The sequence below is a fragment of the Oryx dammah genome, unplaced genomic scaffold (genome assembly GCF_014754425.2).
Source record: "Oryx dammah isolate SB20612 unplaced genomic scaffold, SCBI_Odam_1.1 HiC_scaffold_12, whole genome shotgun sequence".
Lineage (NCBI taxonomy): Eukaryota > Metazoa > Chordata > Mammalia > Artiodactyla > Bovidae > Oryx > Oryx dammah.
Genome location: NW_024070196.1, coordinates 6,357,389 through 6,375,998, shown reverse-complemented (window position 1 = coordinate 6,375,998; position 18,610 = coordinate 6,357,389). Strand labels below are relative to the sequence as shown.

Sequence of the window (18,610 nt, the reverse complement as noted above, 5' to 3'; positions counted from 1 at the left end):
TTAGAACAAATTGCTTCCTGTTTCTTGCTTTGCATTGGCGATTATGATCATATGGAATTACAACACTGTATTCTGTGTTTTCTTTCTTCTTTATGTGATAAATGATGTTTTCCCCACTTTATTAAAATTCAGATTTTTCTGATGGTTGACAAAATTGTGTAAAGTAAACTAGATCATTTTGTCAAATTTATTTAACTCTTCTTTCCCAGTTATGGGGCACTTAATATGGTTCCTCTGCTTAAAATTTACATATAGTATCTATTGCTTTATTAAAATGTGGTTTTTTTTTCTTGGTCATTTTTCTCTGGCTTCCACCTGTTCTCATCTGGAATAGCATCCTCTTTCACTTTGTTTAGCATTTGCGTTAGCTTCGCTGGTGGCTCAGATGGTAAAGCATCTGCATACAGTGCAGGAGATCTGGGTTCAATCCCTGGGTCAGGAAGATCTCCTGGAGAAGGAAATGGCAACCCACTCCAGTATTCTTGCCTGGAAAATCCCATGGACAGAGGAGCCTGGTAGGCTGCAGTCCAGTCAGTTCAGTTCAGTCGCTCAGTGGTGTCCGACTCTTTGCGATCCCATGAATCACAGCACGCCAAGCCTCCCTGTCCATCACCAACTCCAGGAGTTCACTCAGATTCATGTCCATCGAGTCAGTGATGCCATCCAGCCATCTCATCCTCTGTCGTCCCCTTCTCCACCTGCCCTCAATCCCTCCCAGCATCAGAGTCTTTTCCAATGAGTCAACACTTCGCATGAGGTGGCCAAAGTACTGGAGTTTCAGCTTTAGCATCATTCCTTCCAAAGAAATCCCAGGGTTGATCTCCTTCAGAATGGACTGGTTGGATCTCCTTGCAGTCCAAGGGACTCTCAAGAGTCTACTCCAACACCACAGTTCAAAAGCATCAATTCTTCAGCGCTCAGCCTTCTTCACAGTCCAACTCTCACATCCATACATGACTACTGGAAAAACCATAGCCTTGACTAGACGGACCTTAGTTAGCAAAGTAATGTCTCTGCTTTTGAATATGCTATCTAGGTTGGTCATAACTTTTCTTCCAAGGAGTAAGCATCTTTTAATTTCATGGCTGTAATCACCATCTGCAGTGATTTTGGAGCCCCCCAAAAGAAAGTCTGACACTGTTTCCACTGTTTACCCATCTATTTCCCATGAAGTGAAGGGACTGGATGCCATGATCTTCATTTTTTGAATGTTGAACTTTAAGCCAACTTTTTCACTCTCTTCTTTCACATCTGCATATCTGAGGTTATTGATATTTCTCCCAGCAATCTTGATTCCAGCTTCTGTTTCTTCCAGTCCAGTGTTTCTCATGATGTACTTTGCATATAAGTTAAATAAGCAGGGTGACAATATACAGCCTTGACGGACTCCTTTTCTTATTTGGAACCAGTCTGTTGTTCCATGTCCAGTTCTAACTGTTGCTTCCTGGCCTGCATACAGATTTCTCAAGAGGCAGGTCAGGTGGTCTGGTATTCCCATCTCTTGAAGAATTTTCCACAGTTTATTGTGATCCACACAGTCAAACACTTTGGCATAGTCAATAAAGCAGAAATAGATGTTTTTCTGGAACTCTTTTGCTTTTTCCATGATCCAGCGGATGTTGGCAATTTGATCTCTGGTTCCTCTGCCTTTTCTAAAACCAGCTTGAACATCAGGAAGTTCCTGGTTCACATATTGCTGAAGCCTGGCTTGGAGAATTTTGAGCATTACTTTGCTAGCATGTGAGATGAGTGCAATTGTGTGGTAGTTTGGGCATTCTTTGGCATTGCCTTTCTTTGGGATTGGAATGAAAACTGACCTTTTCCAGTCCTGTGGCCACTGCTGTTTTCCAAAGTTTTCCAAATTTGCTGGCATATTGAATGCAGCACTTTCACAGCATCATCTTCCAGGATTTGAAATAGCTCAACTGGAATTCCATCACCTCCACTAGCTTTGTTTGTAGTGATGCTTTCTAAGGCCCACTTGACTTCACATTCCAGGATGTCTGGCTCTAGATGAGTGATCACACCATCGTGATTATCTTGGTCGTGAAGATCTTTTTTGTACAGTTCTTCCGTGTATTCTTGCCATCTCTTCTTAATATCTTCTGCTTCTGTTAGTCCAGACCATTTCTGTCCTTTATCGAGCCCATCTTTGCATGAAATGTTCCCTTGGTATTTCTAATTTTCTTGAAGAGATCTCTAGTCTATCCCATTCTGTTCTTGTCCTCTGTTTCTTTGCATTGATCACTGAAGAAGGCTTTCTTATCTCTTCTTGCTGTTCTTTGGAACTCTGCATTCAGATGCTTGTATCTTTCCTTTTCTCCTTGGCTTTTCGCTTCTCTTCTTTTCACAGCTATTTGTAAGGCTTCCCCAGACAGCCATTTTGCTTTTTTGCATTTCTTTTCCATGGGGATGGTCTTGATCCCTGTCTCCTGTACAATGTCACGAACCTCATTCCATAGTTCATCAGGCACTCTATCTATCAGGTCTAGGCCCTTAAATCTATTTCTCACTTCCACTGTATAATCATAAGGGATTTGATTTAGGTCATCCCTGAATGGTCTAGTGGTTTTCCCTACTTTCTTCAATTTAAGTCTGAATTTGGTAATAAGGAGTTCATGATCTGAGCCACAGTCAGCTCCCGGTCTTGTTTTCGTTGACTGTATAGAGCTTCTCCATCTTTGGCTGCAAAGAATATAATCAATCTGATTTCGGTGTTGACCATCTGGTGATGTCCATGTGTAGAGTCTTCTCTTGTGTTGTTGGAAGAGGGTGTTTGCTATGACCAGTGCATTTTGTTGGCAAAACTCTATTAGTCTTTGCCGTGCTTCATTCCGCATTCCAAGGCCAAATTTGCCTGTTACTCCAGGTGTTTCTTGACTTCCTACTTTTGCATTCCAGTCGCCTATAATGAAAAGGGCATCTTTTTGGGTGTTAGTTCTAAAAGGTCTTGTAGGTCTTGATAGAACCGTTCAACTTCAGTTTCTTCAGCGTTACTGGTTGGGGCATAGACTTGGATAACTGTGATATTGAATGGTTTGCCTTGGGGATGAACAGAGATCATTCTGTCGTTTTTGAGATTGCATCCAAGTACTGCATTTTGGACTCTTTTGTTGACCATGATGGCTACTCCATTTCTTCTGAGGGATTGCTGCCCACAGTAGTAGATATAATGGTCATCTGAGTTAAATTCACCCATTTCAGTCCATTTTAGTTCTCTGATTCCTAGAATGTCGATGTTCACTCTTGCCATCTCCTGTTTGACCAGTTCCAATTTGCCTTGATTCATGGACCTGACATTCCAGGTTCCTATGCAATATTGCTCTTTACAGCATCGGACCTTGCTTCTATCACCAGTCACATCCACAGCTGGGTATTGTTTTTGCTTTGGCTCCATCCCTTCATTCTTTCTGGAGTTATTTCTCCACTGATCTCCAGTAGCATATTGGGCACCTACTGACCTGGGGAGTACCTCTTTCTGTATACCATCATTTTGCCTTTTCATACTGTTCATGGGGTTCTCAAGGCAAGAATACTGAAGTGGTTTGCCATTCCCTTCTCCAGTGGACCACATTCTGTCAGACCTCTCCACCATGACCCGCCCGTCTTGGGTTGCCCTGCAGGCATGCGTTAGTTTCACTGTTAGACAAGGCTGTGGTCCTAGTGTGATTGGATTGACTAGTTTTCTGTGAGTATGGTTTCAGTATGTCTGCCCTCTGATGCCCTCTTGCAACACCTACCATCTTACTTGGGTTTCTCTTACCTTGGGCGTGGGGTATCTCTTCACTGCTGCTCTAGCAAAGCACAGCCGCTGCTCCTTACCTTGGATGAGGGGTATCTCCTCTTGCAGCCCTTTCTGACCTTCAATGTGGGATGGCTCCTCTAGGCCCTCCTGCGCCCGCCCAGCCACCACTCCTTGGACATGGGGTTGCTCCTCCCGGCCGCTGCCCCTGGCCTCGGGCATTAGGTTGCTCCTCCCGGTCACTGCCCCTGGCCTCCGGCGCCGCCCCTGGCCTCGGACGCGTCGTGGCTCCTCTTGGCCGTCGCCCCTGACCTTGGACGTGGGGTAGCTCCTCTCGGCCGCCCCTGCGCCGTCGCAGCCTGGTACTCTTGGCCGCTGCCCCTGACCTCAGACATGGGGTAGCTCTTGGCCACGCTCAGTGCGCCGGGTGCTGCCGCTGCTGTGTCCATGGGGTGGCGAAGAGTCGGACACGACTGAGAGATTTCACTTTCTTTCGGCCTTTTGAGGTCTCTGCTTGTGGTTAGTCTCTTTGCTGTGCTCTCTACAACACCTCTAGGTTATGTCGTCTGTACTGTTTGTCTCAGGTGGGACAAATTCCCAGCTTCCTCTTTTTTGGGAACCCAGGCCTTGTATAGAAGTGCTGCATCTTAGCCACTGTACCACCACGGAAGTCCTTTCTCAGCCTTCTTCAAGCTCATGTTTTTCTGAATGTGTGGTCAGGAAGCCATGTAACTGTGCTGTGAAACATCTTCCCAGGTAGGCATGATCACATGCGATCTGTCTCTAAAACCAAAGTAAACTTTGCCCATGGGATGGCAAAAAAGTGAACTTTCAACTGTCAATATTTGAATAGGTCAGAAGTGCCAGGGAATATTTGGCGAATATCACACCTTTAAAGAGAAGCAAGCTATGAAGTTTCTTGCTATTTTATATTTTGTTCTCATTCTAATGTTATGTTGCTGATGCATGGATATGAGTTTATTTAGTTCCATATTTTTTTCTCTTCTAAAAGAAGTATATAATTACTTACCATCTCTTGGAGGATAGAAGAATCCTTCTCTCCTTTCTCCTGCCCAGTGGGAGTCTCATATTTGGCTAGCATTCAGACTTCTAAATAAAAATTCAATTTTTGCTTATAATTTTAAAAAAAAAATAAGTGCCATCTGAGGCAGAGCCATTCAGTGCACAACAAATGGCAGTAGCTGGGAGGGGAGAAAACCTAGAGAAAAATTGATTGGGTTTTTACAGTTTATTGATGACTGTGGGTCTCTCTCTCTCTTTTTTTTTTTTAGTTGTTTTCTATAGATTTTGGAAATATTCTTCTGGGAGTTGCCAGCAGTGCCAAGTGTTGGAAAAATCTTTTCTGCTCTTCCGATAGAGTGAAGTGAGCAAACATAATCTGGCAGAAGGCTGGTGAAGAGAGCAATCACAGGTAATGTCTTTTCTTGCTACTATTGATGTGTGTTCAGTAATGTTCAGTAACAAATTAAAGAAAAAAAGCCTACTTGAATTTGCACATCCAAGTGCTGACGGAAGAAAAACATACAACTTGAGAGTTTTGAATTAAGTTTTATTCTGGGACCTTACTGAAGACTATAGCCCGGAAGACAGTCTCTCAGATATCTCTGAGGAGCTGCTCCAGCGAGGTAAGGGAGGAGCCAGGATGTGTAGGCATGTTGAGCTTTAAAAACAAAACAAAACAAAACGTGTAGTCAAACATCAAAAGATAACTGCTAATCACAGAAATAAACATTGCAAGTTAATGATTTTAGTGCCTTTTTACTTACGGGAAGATGCAAGAATCTGGGCTCAATGAAATTATTCATTAGATATTAGGGCCGGTCTCCGGAGCACAGGGTACTTCCTGTTTTTTGCTATCCGGAATTGCCCTTGGGGCGTACCATCAGTGGGAATGGGGGTGCTGCAGTGGCTGATGGCTTGGGCCTTGCTTACTGAAATGACAAGCAACATCCCTTGTCCACAGAGGTGAACATTATCTTGTTCAAAGCAGTCTTTCTCAGAGACTGCACTCTCTCCTCTACCCAAAACATTAAAAAAAAATTATTTATTTGACTAACGCTGGATCCCGCATGTGAACTCTTGGTTACACTTGTGGGATTGAACCCAGCTCCCTGCGTTAGGAGAGTGGCATCTTAGCCACTGGACCACCAGGAAAGTCCCAAAGATTTTTTTCCTTTGGGAACCTCATCTAAATCCTCTGGTGACATTCTTTTAAGCATCCTATTTTCTGTGGTGGCAGATGTAAACCCCTCAGAGGGTGTTTTGGGAAGTAGTCTAAATTTCTTCAGAGCTCTGGGATCTGGGAAGTTCTAATTTTTATCAAAAACCAGAAGGAGGAATAATGTAATGAAACCAGTTTCTCTCTGTATAATTTGTATGTGTGTTTGAAGTCTTACACACTATATTGAAAGTTACTTCTAAAAAGTGGTGACTCTGAGTTTCAAACAGTTGTATAATAGTATTGTTATTAAACTTGTAGCTTACAGAGAAGCATATGCTGTTTATTTGTATGTAAATATTGCTATTCTTTCTTATTAAAATTGATCAGTTTGTCAATTATCAGGTTGAATACGATGAGATTTAATTTCCTTATAAGATATATTTCTAAGGCTCTGTAATTTGCATCTTATTAGAGGTGTGTTTTGCATTGTTTCTTAAAGTGTTGTTATAGTACTTGTTAAAAATGCACAATGAAAATTCAGATTAGTAAGATTAGGTGTCAAATCTAGTGAGTTATAATCTGAATCAGAGTGCTAGGGGGAAGGATTTGGGAATTTTACAAGTGACTACCACCCAAGATGGACACTGCCAGTGCAATGAGAGCGTACTTCCACCTAATCTTTGTATTTTTGGATTTAAAGGTATTACAATCACCTTGATTTTTGCTTTGAATAAAACAATGCTGGTATTTTTAGTATACTGTTTTGACATAGGATTATGTTCTCAAGTGGGCTTCCCTGGTAGCTTAGCTGGTAAAGAATCAGCCTGCAGTGCAGGAGACTCGGGTTCCATTCCTGGGTTGGGAAGATCCCCTGGAGGAGGGAACAGCTACCCACTCCAGAATTCTTGCCTGGAGAATTCCATGGACTGTATAGTCCATGGGGTCACAAAGAGCCGGACACGACTGAGCAACTTTCACTTATGTTCTCAAGTTGCATGTTGTTAGATCAAATTACTGTTATTTGAACTTTATGTCTCAATTTAAAATCAGTATATTTTTCCTTGGATGCAGATGGATAAATTTGTTTTTGACAGCTAGATGGCAAATACCAAGTTTAATGAAATATCTTCTTGATTTTCTAGTAAGTTGTATCTCAGGTATCTTATTCAGAGTAACGGGATAGGTCTTAGAGGCTCCTGGAGTCTGTGCTTTGCTACTGTAGCATCCAGTCCAGCATTATTCAGTAAACATTGTGATGAAAGCTTTGCTGTGCAATTTATGGTTCAGACACACCAAATCTTTTCTTTATAGTACTCAGAGATTTTATGACGTTCTTTGAATCCCCCAAATGAAAGAAAGTATTAATATTAAATACTAGACTTTGATAGGATATTTTCATTGCCATGTACATTCTTTTGTAATCCTTCCTATAAAGTTATTAATTTTACAGAAAGTAAGCTTTGTGTATAAAGTGTGTAATTTTTAAAATATTTTCAATCTAAAAAATTTATTTATAAACATTATAAATCATTTATTTATAGTATTTATTTATAAATAGACATATTTTTTATTTTTTATATATTTATTCATTTTAATTGGAGGCTAATTACTTCACAATATTGTAGTGGTTTGCCATGCATTGCCATGAATCAGCCACGGGTGTACATGTGTTCCCCATCCTGAACACCCCTCCCACCTCCCTCCCCATCCCATCCCTCAGGGTCATCCCAGTGCACCAGCCCCGGGCACCGTCTCATGCATCAAACCTGGACTGGCGATGCGTTTTACATATGATAATATACATGTTTCAGTGCCATTCTCCCAAATCATCCCACCCTCACCCTAATAAATTATTAATTTGTAGTTCAGCCGCTCAGTTGTGCCCGACTCTTTGTGACTCCATGAACCACAGCACGCCAGGCCTCCCTGTCCATCACCAACCCCCAGAGTCCACTCAAACCCATGTCCATTGAGTCAGTGATGCCATCCAACCATCTCATCCTCTGTGGTCCCCTTCTCCTCCTGCCCTCAATCTTTCTCAGCATCAGGGTCTTTTCCAGTGAGTCAGCTCTTCGCATCACGTGGCCAAAGTATTAGAGTTTAAGCTTCAGCATCAGTCCCTCCAATGAACACCCAGGACTGATCTCCTTTAGGATGGACTGGTGGGATCTTGCAGTCCAGGGGACTCTCAAGAGTCTTCTCCAACACCAAAAGCATCAGTTCTTTTTATTTATCAATTATTTGTAGTATTTATTTATAAATAGACATATTTCATAAATTTATTGATATTATAAATAAATATTGGAATATTTTTAGGTATTTTATAATCAGATTATACCTTTACTCTAAAAGATACCTACAGTATTAATCATTCTATGTATGTTAATATTAAGAGAAATATACTTTATATAAGATAAAAATGACTACAGATTTATAAATTAAGGCCATTATGAGAAAATATTTCATTGTGTATACTTAAAAATTGTGTTAAAACGCACAACACAAAATTTACCATTTTAACGATTTTTAAGCATATAGTTCCAGTATTATAAGTATATTCACATTGTGCAACCAGTTTCCATAATGAAACTCTACAGCCATTAAACAACTGTTCATTCTCCCTGCCCCCTGCACCTGGCAACCACCATTCTGGTTTTTTTTTTTTTTTTTGGTCTCTGAAAATTTAACTGTTCTATGTGCCTCATGGAAGTGGATTCATATAGTATTTGTCTTCTTGTGACAGGCTCCTTTTTCTTAGAGTAATGTTCTCACAGTTCATCCATTTGTTAGAATTTCCTTCCTTTTTAAGGGTGAATAATATTTCTTATACACACACACACCCCTTACATTTTGTTTATCCATTCATTCATTAATGGACATCTGGGTTGCTTCCACCTTTTGAATGTTATGAATAAGCTGCTTGTATATGGGTGTGTAAATAATCTGTTGCATTCCTGCTTTCAGCTGTTTGGGATCTTAAAGTGGAATAGCGGGGTCACATATTAATTCCACTTTTAATTTTTTGAAGGACCACCTTACTGTTTTCCACAGCAGCCAAGCCATTTTATATTTCTACCAGAAGTACACAAGCATTCCAGTTTCTTATATCCTCCTCAACACTGGGTTTTAGTATTTTTTTGTTTTTGTTTTTGATGATGATAGCCATCCTGATGTGTATGAAGTGATGTCTCATAGTTTTGATTTGCATTTCAATAATGATTAGTGATGTTAAACATCTTTTCATATGCTTGTTAGCCATTCATATATGGATAAATGTTTAGTCAAGTCTTTTGCCCATGTTTTAATCAGGTTGTCTTTTTGTTATTGAGTTATAGGAGTGTTTATATGTTCTGAATGTTAACTCTTTATCACATATATGGTTTACAATTAAGATTTGGGGCTTCCCTAGTAGCTTAACTGGTAAAAAACCCACCTGCAAGACAGGAGATCCCAGTTTGATTCCTGAGTCAGAATCCGCTGGAGAAGGGATAGGCTACCCACTCCAGTATTCTTGGGCTTCCCTGGTGGCTCAGCTGGTAAAGAATCCACCTGCAATATGGGAGACCTGGGTTTGATCCCTGGGTTGGGAAGATCCCCTGGAGAAGGGAAAGGCTACCCACTCCAGTATTCTGGCCTGAGAAGTTCCATGGACTAGTCCATGGGGTCACAAAGAGTTGAACATGACTGAATAACTTTCACTTTCATTTTCTTTAGACTAAGATTTAATAATTGATAGTAAGCATAGAGCCTGTGTTTAAATTTTAAGTTAGTTATTTGGTGGGCAGTTACATTATATTTGGGATTTGATTATGGTAAACTCTGAATTTTGGTCTTCAGGTAGGTGGGTTAGTGTGTGTGTGTCTTGTCACAGGGCTTGACAAAGGAGAGATCCTCTAATGTCTTAAGAAGCTTTAGTTTCAAGACCGTAAGCAGAATCAACATGTTTATGGTGAAGAATAGCTAGTAATGAATCTTGGGAAAAAACTTAGTGACAGTTCAAACCATTAATCTGTCTGGGTAGCCTGATTTTGCCTCTAAGCCCTAAAAAGTGTTATGTTTGTTGACAGGATACTTAGACTGACTTTGAAAAGTACAAAACCCAGACTGTGTGCCTTTAGAAGTGAGGTTATTTTGGGGGAAGACAGGAGGCTGTTTGGAGTTGGGTGGGAAGAGTCCAAAAGCAAATATATATAACAAAGAGGAAAGCCTGGGCAAAGATGCTCCGAAGGAAGAGGGAGCAGCTTAGCTGGATGTAGGAGTCCCATGGATATTGAAAGGATCTAACCCTTGGATGTATTACTTTCTTCAAAGGAAATGACAGCAGGTACTAGAGCTAGCCCAGGAACAACCATAAGTGGGAAATGGGCTTGAAAAGGGGTGAAAACAATATGATATAAAATGTGCGTGACAGCCCCAAGGGGATGTTGCCAGTGGGATTCATCATTACGGATTTTGGAGGTGTGCTCAGAACCGTGAGACAAATAGCAGGTAGACAGAGGCAATTACAGATTTTCTGACCTGGTAAGAGAATGATATATTTGAAGGTAGTGTTTCAGGGCTAGGAGCTGTCTGCATGAGCAGAGAGGAGCCGTCAGAGCAGCGTTAGAATGCTGTTCTTCCTAATGTAATACCGGAAGGTCTGAGTCATGCAGAATTAAGGTGGCGGTGGTGAGGGCAGGATGTTTCTCTGTGGCTTCTCTGGCTTTGTGTGGAACCAATGGGAAACCATGTTTGAAAGTTGTTTTGCATAAAAATTTAGCCTCAAGACAGTTTGGGAATTAGCTTTCCTGAGTAAATAACACAAAAAGATACTTAAAAGTGACTTCTTACAGTCAAATAATCAAAACAGCTGCCTAATGCTGTCATTCTGACCGTAGCTTTTCAGAATTTTGTAGATTTTAAAATGATGACCTATCTCTACCCTGTTTTGTGAATTTAGTCTTTATTTATTCAGTCATTTTGGTCTCTTCTCCCTGACCCGTGTAGTTTCATTCTGACTTAGTTTAGTCTGGGTCTTTTCCAGCTCTCTGTGTTTTTTCCAGTTGACCAGAAGGGCTTAGAATGCATGTGTGAAGTTTACATTTCGTCATGTTTTCTGTCTCATTTTCGGCATCATTTCTGAAATGCGCTACCTTTTCTTTAAGGGGACAGGTCACATTGAGTTGATATACATAGAGTGTTAGTCACTCAGTCGTGTCTGACTCTTTGTGACCCCATGGACTGCAGCCCCCCAGGCTCCCCTGTCCATGGGATTCTCCAGGCAAGAATACTGGAGTGGGTTGCCATGCCCTTTTCTGGGATCCCTTTTGATCTCGACCCAGGGATCAAACCCGAGTTTCCCCCATTGCAGGCAGACTCTCTACCGTCTGAGCCACCAGGGAAGCCTTTAGGAAACTCTCTAATGACTAGTCCACACCAGAGATTCTCAAAGTGTGGTGCCGAGGTGAGCAGCAGCAGCCTCACCTCACACTTGTTAGAAATGTGAATTCTTGGGCTGAATCAGAAACTCCTACAGTAGTCTCAGTTTGTATTTAACAAGCTCTCTGGGTGATTCTGATACCAGTTAGAGTGTGAGGACTGCTCCACATGTCTCGTTAGCTGTGTGCAGTTGTCCAGGCTTTTCATTTGCTCCATCCCTTGGTCTTCTGATCAGAAAGATCAGGGGTTCCCAGATGTTGGTGTGCGCATGAATGGTCTGGTAAGTGTCTTTAACACATTTCAGAGAGCAGTACACTTTCCCTAACTATCTACCCTGAGATTCGGATGCCATGGTCTTAGATTCGGATGCAGTTATCTGCTTTACAGCAGGCTTGCCAGAATACATCTCATATCTGGAATCTGGACCAATGGCTATCTCTCTTTCCTCCAAGCCCCAAAGTGATGTGATTTAAAGTGGCTTTTCAGGTTCAGTAACTGAAAGCTTAGGGGCCAGTTGAACTTTATTTTCAAAGTGCAGTTTGGATTATTTTTCAGTAAAGCCATTGTGTTCTGCTTTCTTTCCTTAAAAAATGTGATTCTTTATTGGCCACTCAGGTTACTGTATGAGATTTTTCTCAGGCTTAGCCTCATTGATAAAGCAGTTTGCTTGGACCGTTAATAGGAGATTTTTCTCAGGCTTAGACTCTTTGATAAAGCAGTTCGCTTGGACTGTTTGCTCACTAAAAGAGCCCTCCGCCTCTTACCAACTTGGAGATTTCACTCTGGGGTTCTTGTGATAATTTACGAACAGTGTTAATAAACTGTAAATACTGGTTCTTAGGGAATGCTGTTCTTCATTCGGGTCTTTTTGTCCCTACTCTGGATTTCCAGTCTCTAAGCTGGTGCCCTGTGCCTGATGGTATGTCTGCCTCATCTCACTGTCATTCATGTGTTTGTTTCTTTAGTTGTTACGGTACAGCTTTATTAGAGTTGTTTTCTGTGAGTCTTCCTCTTGTCTCATCGGCTGCTCCTTCCGTCCTTTCCCTTCTGTCTGTCCCTTGAGTGTCCGTGTTCCCTGGGAGCTGCCCGAGTCCTTTTTTTTTCTGCATCTTACTCCATCCCCTCAGGCTTGCTTCTTCCTGTCTGCCGGGCCCTGGCTCAGATGTCACCCTCACACCACCCTTGATCAAGGAGCCTCTGACTCTCACCGCTCTCCTCTGAGCTGCAGCCCGTATCCTCAACTGCCTCCTGCGTGTCCCACAGGCAGATCAGGTGAATGTATCTGAACTTGAACTTATCATTCTTCTTCCCCAGAACTTGTGCTTCCTCTCGTGTCCCCTATCTTGGTGAATGGCGTCACCATCACTTTGCACGTGGCTAGCGTTTATTCAGCATCTTCTGTATGCCATGTCTTGTTCTGAGAACTTCCATGTAGCTCCTCACAAATCGTTTGAGATTATATTATTATTCCCATTATACAGATGCAGAAACTGAAACACATGGGGTTTAAGTGAAGGTCACAGAACCACTCACTGATGGAGATGGAATCCTGGAGCATGGAGTCTTAGTCTTCCTCTCCCAAGCTAGACGCCTCAGATCTCCTTTCCCCTCATCTTCTTGCCCCTACACATCTTCTCAGTTCTCTCCAGCTCACCTACTAATCTCTCTTCAAAGCACACTTCCTCTTCTCTGCATTCTATTATGAGTAGTCTCATCATGACCTCCTTCATCTCTTGTCCCCCTGTTATAGTAGTGTTCTCTTTCCATCCATTTCTTTTTTTCTTTTTTTAGCTATTAATTTTATTTTATTTTATTTTTTCTTTATTTTCTATTTTACTTTACAATTCTGTATTGGTTTTGCCATACATTGACATGAATCCACCACGGGTGTACATGCGTTCCCAAACATGAACCCCCCTCCCACTCCCCTCCCCACAACATCTCTCTGGGTCATCCCCGTGTACCAGCCCCAAGCGTGCTGTATCCTGCATTGGACTTAAACTGGCGATTCAATTCTTACATGATATTATACATGTTTCAATGCCATTTCTTTATGATTATTGCCAAAGTGTTACTCTTGCCAGCAGTAAGTCTCACTGTGACACTTCCCTGCATCTGTCAGCCTAGCCCTTCTCAATCCATCATTCAGTGTTGGGCAAAGCCTCTATCATCCTCTTCATTGTTGAGCAAGCCCCACCAATTTGGAGGAACAGGACGATTGTGCCATTTAAAGAATCAAGGTCGAGAGCTGGAAGATCCTTTGCCTCTTTTGGTCCTTAATTTTGATTTATTTTAATAAGGGAATAATTATAAAACAACTCCAGAGTCTAGGCTGGCCAGAGAGGGCCGGCCTCTGTGGTTTCAGCGTTGCCCGAGAAGAGTCGTCTCGCAGTCCATGTGTGTGTTCCAGCTGGGGTAAACTGCTTGCACTTCCTGTACAGGTCACGTTCTCCCTGTTTCCTCTGCGTCTTTGCACACGCTGTTTCCTGTTCCTCAGTACTCTTCCTTCCTTGGGTAACGCTGGCTAATACGTCCATCTCCATTTTCAGGTCTCAACTTAGATTTCATTTCACCTGGCAAGCTTTCTCTGATCCCATTTGCCTTCCAACCAACAGCGTGGGTTAAATACTTCTATATGATGTCATAGCACGCCACCGTTTCCTTACCACAGTGTTAGTCGCTCAGTCATGTCTGACTCTTTGCTACCACCAGGCTCCTCTGTCCCTGGGATTTGCCAGGCAAGAATACTGGAGCGGGGAGCCATTCCCTTATGACTCATCAAACTTTGTTTTAATTATTGGTTTGGTTGCTTCATTTTAACTATAAGACACATCTTATGTATTTCTGTGCTTCTACCTCTAAGCATAGCTGTTCAATAGAGATTGATTGTGTGGAATAATAAATGAGTATTTAAATGAGCTAATTGATTTTAGCCAATTCCATCTGCTTCTTACCTTTGTAAACTAACTCTGGCAGGTTATAATAACCTTTGTATAATAACTCCAGCAGATCAGTTAGGGTTCAGTTTACCCAAAAGTAGCTACAGGAATCAATGGTTTAAACAAATTTGGGGATTTTTTTTCTTCACATGAAATAAGTCTGGGACTAAGCTATCCAGGCTTAGTAGACTGGTTCCTTGATTATCAGGGACCCCAGATTCCTTCTGTCTTTATGCTTCACTCTCCTGAGTGGGATCCTTGCCCTCATGTTCTCATCTCAAATATGTGCCAGGAGTCTGGCATCTGCAGGCCCTCATTCCAGGAAAGAGGGGAAGGTCAAAAAAGCAAAAAGGAGCTTGCTAGCAGTCTGACTCCAGCCTTTATACCTTTTAGGGACTTTCCCGAAAGGCCTTCCGAGGATATTACTTTCTACCCCTTGATGAGACAGTATCACAGCATCACCTCTGCTGCAGGGGAGCCTGGGAGATACTGTTTTTCTGCTTTTGGTCTTTGCTTCTTGCTACACAATTGGGGTTCTGTTAATAAAGAGGGAGAGGATAGATACTGAGTGGTAACCAGAAGCTTCTTCATAGCTTAGGATGATCTCTTCAGTGGTCATAGACATATTGGTAAAAATTGGCAGAACACTATGTCAGCATTTTTAAAAAGTATGTATATAATGTAGCTTTGAAAAGAGCCTTACCTCTTTTTGATCGTAGCTATTTTATATAAAATCAGCAACGTTTTTGGGTATTTTAAGGAGATTTAATTTCAGGCACCTAAAAAAATCTAAATAATTACTTTCATGAATTATTTTCTTCTAGATATTTGCACTTGTTGATTTAAAAGTATACCTTCTTAGTATATGGATGTTAATTGTAACTACTCCTTCATCTTTTACTGTTGTCTTAAAATTTTTCAAGATTTAAAAAGTGGGGAAATGTTAAAAATAATAACAAAATAAATAATTGTCTCAAAAAGCAAAAATAAATGCATTAGAAAAGAGTATACTAGACTTCCCTGGCGGTCCAGTGGTTGGGAATCTGCCTGCCAGCGCAGGGGACGCAGGTTTGGTCCCTGATCCGGGAAGACTCCATGTGCTGCAGGGCAGCTGAGCCTGCGTGATGCAACCACTGACGCTCGTGCACTCTAGGGCCTGTGAGAGGCTTTATTGGGGGTGGGGGAGGTTTAAAAAGACTTGTTTAATTAAATACCAGGATAAGGCCAGGCAGGGCAGCGGGGGAGTCACCCGGAAGCACAAGTGCCCTTGGGGCCCTCCCCCTGCACCCCCCTTGAGAGGCCATGGCTCAATGACTGGAGCCAGGTCCCCAGACACTGGGGCTCTGCAGCAAGACCAGCCACTGTGCCCCACAACTGGAGAAAGCTTGGGAGCAGCAATGAAGACCCAGCACAGTCATAAATAAATAGATAAAAACTAAAAAAGAAAAAAGGATACCTTCTAAAGTCTCATTAAGATGTGCCCCAGAGAACCCTCTTACACTGTTGGTGGGAATGTAAACTAGTACAGCCACTATGGAGAACAGTGTAGAGATTCCTTAAAAAACTTGAAATAGAACTGCCATATGACCCAGCAATCCCACTGCTGGGCATACCCACCAAGGAAACCAGAATTGAAATAGACACGTGTACCCCAATGTTCATCGCAGCCCTGTTTATAATAGCCAGGACGTGGAAGCAACCTAGATGTCCATCAGCAGATGAATGGATAAGAAAGCTGGGGTACATATACACAATGGAGTATTACTCAGCCATTAAAAAGAATGCATTTGAATTAGTTCTAATGAGGTGGATGAAACTGGAGCCTATTATACAGAGTGAAGTAAGTCAGAGAGAAAAACACCAATACAGTATACTACCACATATATATGGAATTTAGAAAGATGGTAATGAAGACCCTATATGCGAGACAGCAAAAGAGACAGAGATGTAAAGAATAGACTTTTGGACTCTGTGGGAGAAGGCAAGGGTGGGATGATTTGAGAGAATAGCATTGAAACATGTATATTACCTTTGTGAAACAGATCACTGGTCCGGGTTCGATGCGTGAGACAGGGCGGTCAGGGCTGGTGCACTGGGATGACCCTGAGGGATGGAATGGGGAGGGAGGTGGGAGGGGGGGTTCAGGACGGGGACACATGTACACCCATGACTGATTCATGTCAATGTATGGCAAAACCACTACAGTATTGTAAAGTAATTAGCCTCCAATTAAAATAAATAAATAAATTTTAAAAAAGCAAAAAAATAAAAATAATGTGAAATTTAAAAAAAAAAAAGATGTACCCAAGAATCTACTGGTGGGAATGTAGATTGCTAGAACAGTTTACAGTAGATATTAAGAAATCTAAATCTAAATTTTATAAATTAGATTTTTTTGAGAATTTAATGATTTGGGAAAATGTTTAGGATGTAAAATTAAATGAAGGAGCAGGAATCAAGATTTAATTTTGTCATTAAATTCTTCAAAAAAAATCCAGTTTTAATAGTGGTCTTTCATTCCATTATATGGATTTCCCTTATATATATGTGTAATCCTTCTTTTGGGCTTCCGTGCTGGCTCAGTCAGTAACGAATCCACCTGCAGTGCAGGAGACCTGGGTCCGATCCCTGGGTTGGGAAGATCCCCTGGAGGAGGGCATGGCAACCCACTCCAGTATTCTTGCCTGGAGAATCCCCAAGGACAGAGGAGCCTGGTGGGCTGTAGTCCCTGTGGTCTCAAAGAGTTGGACACGACTGAGCAACTAAGCACAGCACAGTCCTTCTTTTATTACTGAACACTTTGCTTATTCCAATTTTTCACTATTAGAAGTAATCTTCAATGAAAGACAGTATATTTTTATTTAATTTTGTTTAGATTTCTGGGTTTTTATTGATAGATTTATAAAAGAATGAGCAGACTAGATTAAAGATATAGATCTCTTATTTGTTGGAATCTATTGCCAAATCTTTTGCGAAATATGTGTATACATTCACATATATTGTACTTCTGACTTTGTAAAATTTATGAAATTACTGGAAAGTATAGAAAAAAGACTACCAAGAGATATATTAAAGCTTTAAAAATAGTTTTTCATATGGTGGTGCTCTGAGTGATAATTATTTTCTTTATATTTTCTCTATATATATTTTCTGCAATGATTATATATTGTTTTATAATTTAAAAATAAATTAAGTTGAAAATAAAGAATAGGTCTTCTGGGAAATCCCTTGTGGTCCAGTGGTCAGGACTCCTGAATTTCACTGCCAAGGGCTCAGGTTAGATCCCTGGTCAGGGAACTGAAATCCCTGGAAGCCTCATTTGGGGGCCAAACAAACAAACAAAGAATATGCTAAGCTGCTGCTTTGCTATTTAGAGTGTCAGCATCAGAGGAGATTTTTTTTTTCCCCGCTATGCCATGCAGCTTATGGGATCTTAGTTACCCAACCAGGGATTGAACCCTGGCCCTGGAAATGAAAATGCCGAGTCCTAACCTCTGGACCTCCAGGGAATTCCCCAAAGAGAAATTTTAATGTTGCTTTTTTATCGAAGAAGAATAAGCACACAGCAGATGGAACCTTTAAGGTTAGACATGTTTTACTGAATTTGTTTAGAGGTGTTTTCTCCATTTTTCCTAGTAATTTGAGTGAGTGAGTGAAAATCGCTCAGTTCTGTCCAACTCTGCAACCCCATGGACTGCAGCCCACCAGGCTCTCCTCTGTCCCTGGGATTCTCCAGGCAAGAATACTGGAGTGGGTTGCCATTCCTTTCTCCAGGGGATCTTCCCAACCCAGGGATCTAGCCCAGCTCTCCTGTTTTATCTTCTTTTAGTTTTTCTCCCTTTTGGTCTTTACCCTGCTGGGGTCTTTGGGAACTGGTGTTATGTGTAGCAGCACCCACCATACCTCTTCACTTTAGCTTAGGCTGGATTTGAAAGCCAAAGCAGGAAAACGCTCAAGGAGACCTGAGACTCTCACAGAGAAATAAATTAGAGCTGCTGTTTCTTTTAGCTTTGCTTTCCTGTTCTTTATTATTTATTTATTTTTAAAAATGTAATCTCTCCTTTTATCAACCTTTATCATTTCATACTGCAAGAAAGTGAAATCACTAAAGGCAAATAACCCTTATGAATCTGCTGAGTGTTAGACCTTGGTTAATGGAATCTAGTTAACTGAAATAAAAATTCTGGGTCTTTCCTCCCCGCCCAGTGTTATTTATTGTAACTGTTAAAAACAAGAGCACCACATAGCTTCAATTCTCACATTCAATAGCTGGATTTTAGGATTAGATGGTCCTAGGGTCATTTTTAGCTTGTCATCGTTTCCAGGGTA

General features: G+C 41.4%; 1 protein-coding gene across 2 annotated transcripts in view; it reads left to right on the top strand.

The window, feature by feature from the left end:
* The window catches only part of FHIP1A (FHF complex subunit HOOK interacting protein 1A), a 297,133-nt gene that overhangs the window by 78,142 nt on the left and 200,381 nt on the right, over nucleotides 1–18,610 (top strand). For both annotated transcript variants that reach the window (XM_040251457.1, XM_040251458.1), the window contains exon 2: nucleotides 5,035–5,174. The gene's annotated coding sequence lies outside the window, so the exon portion shown is untranslated. The remainder of the gene's footprint in view (nucleotides 1–5,034; nucleotides 5,175–18,610) is intronic.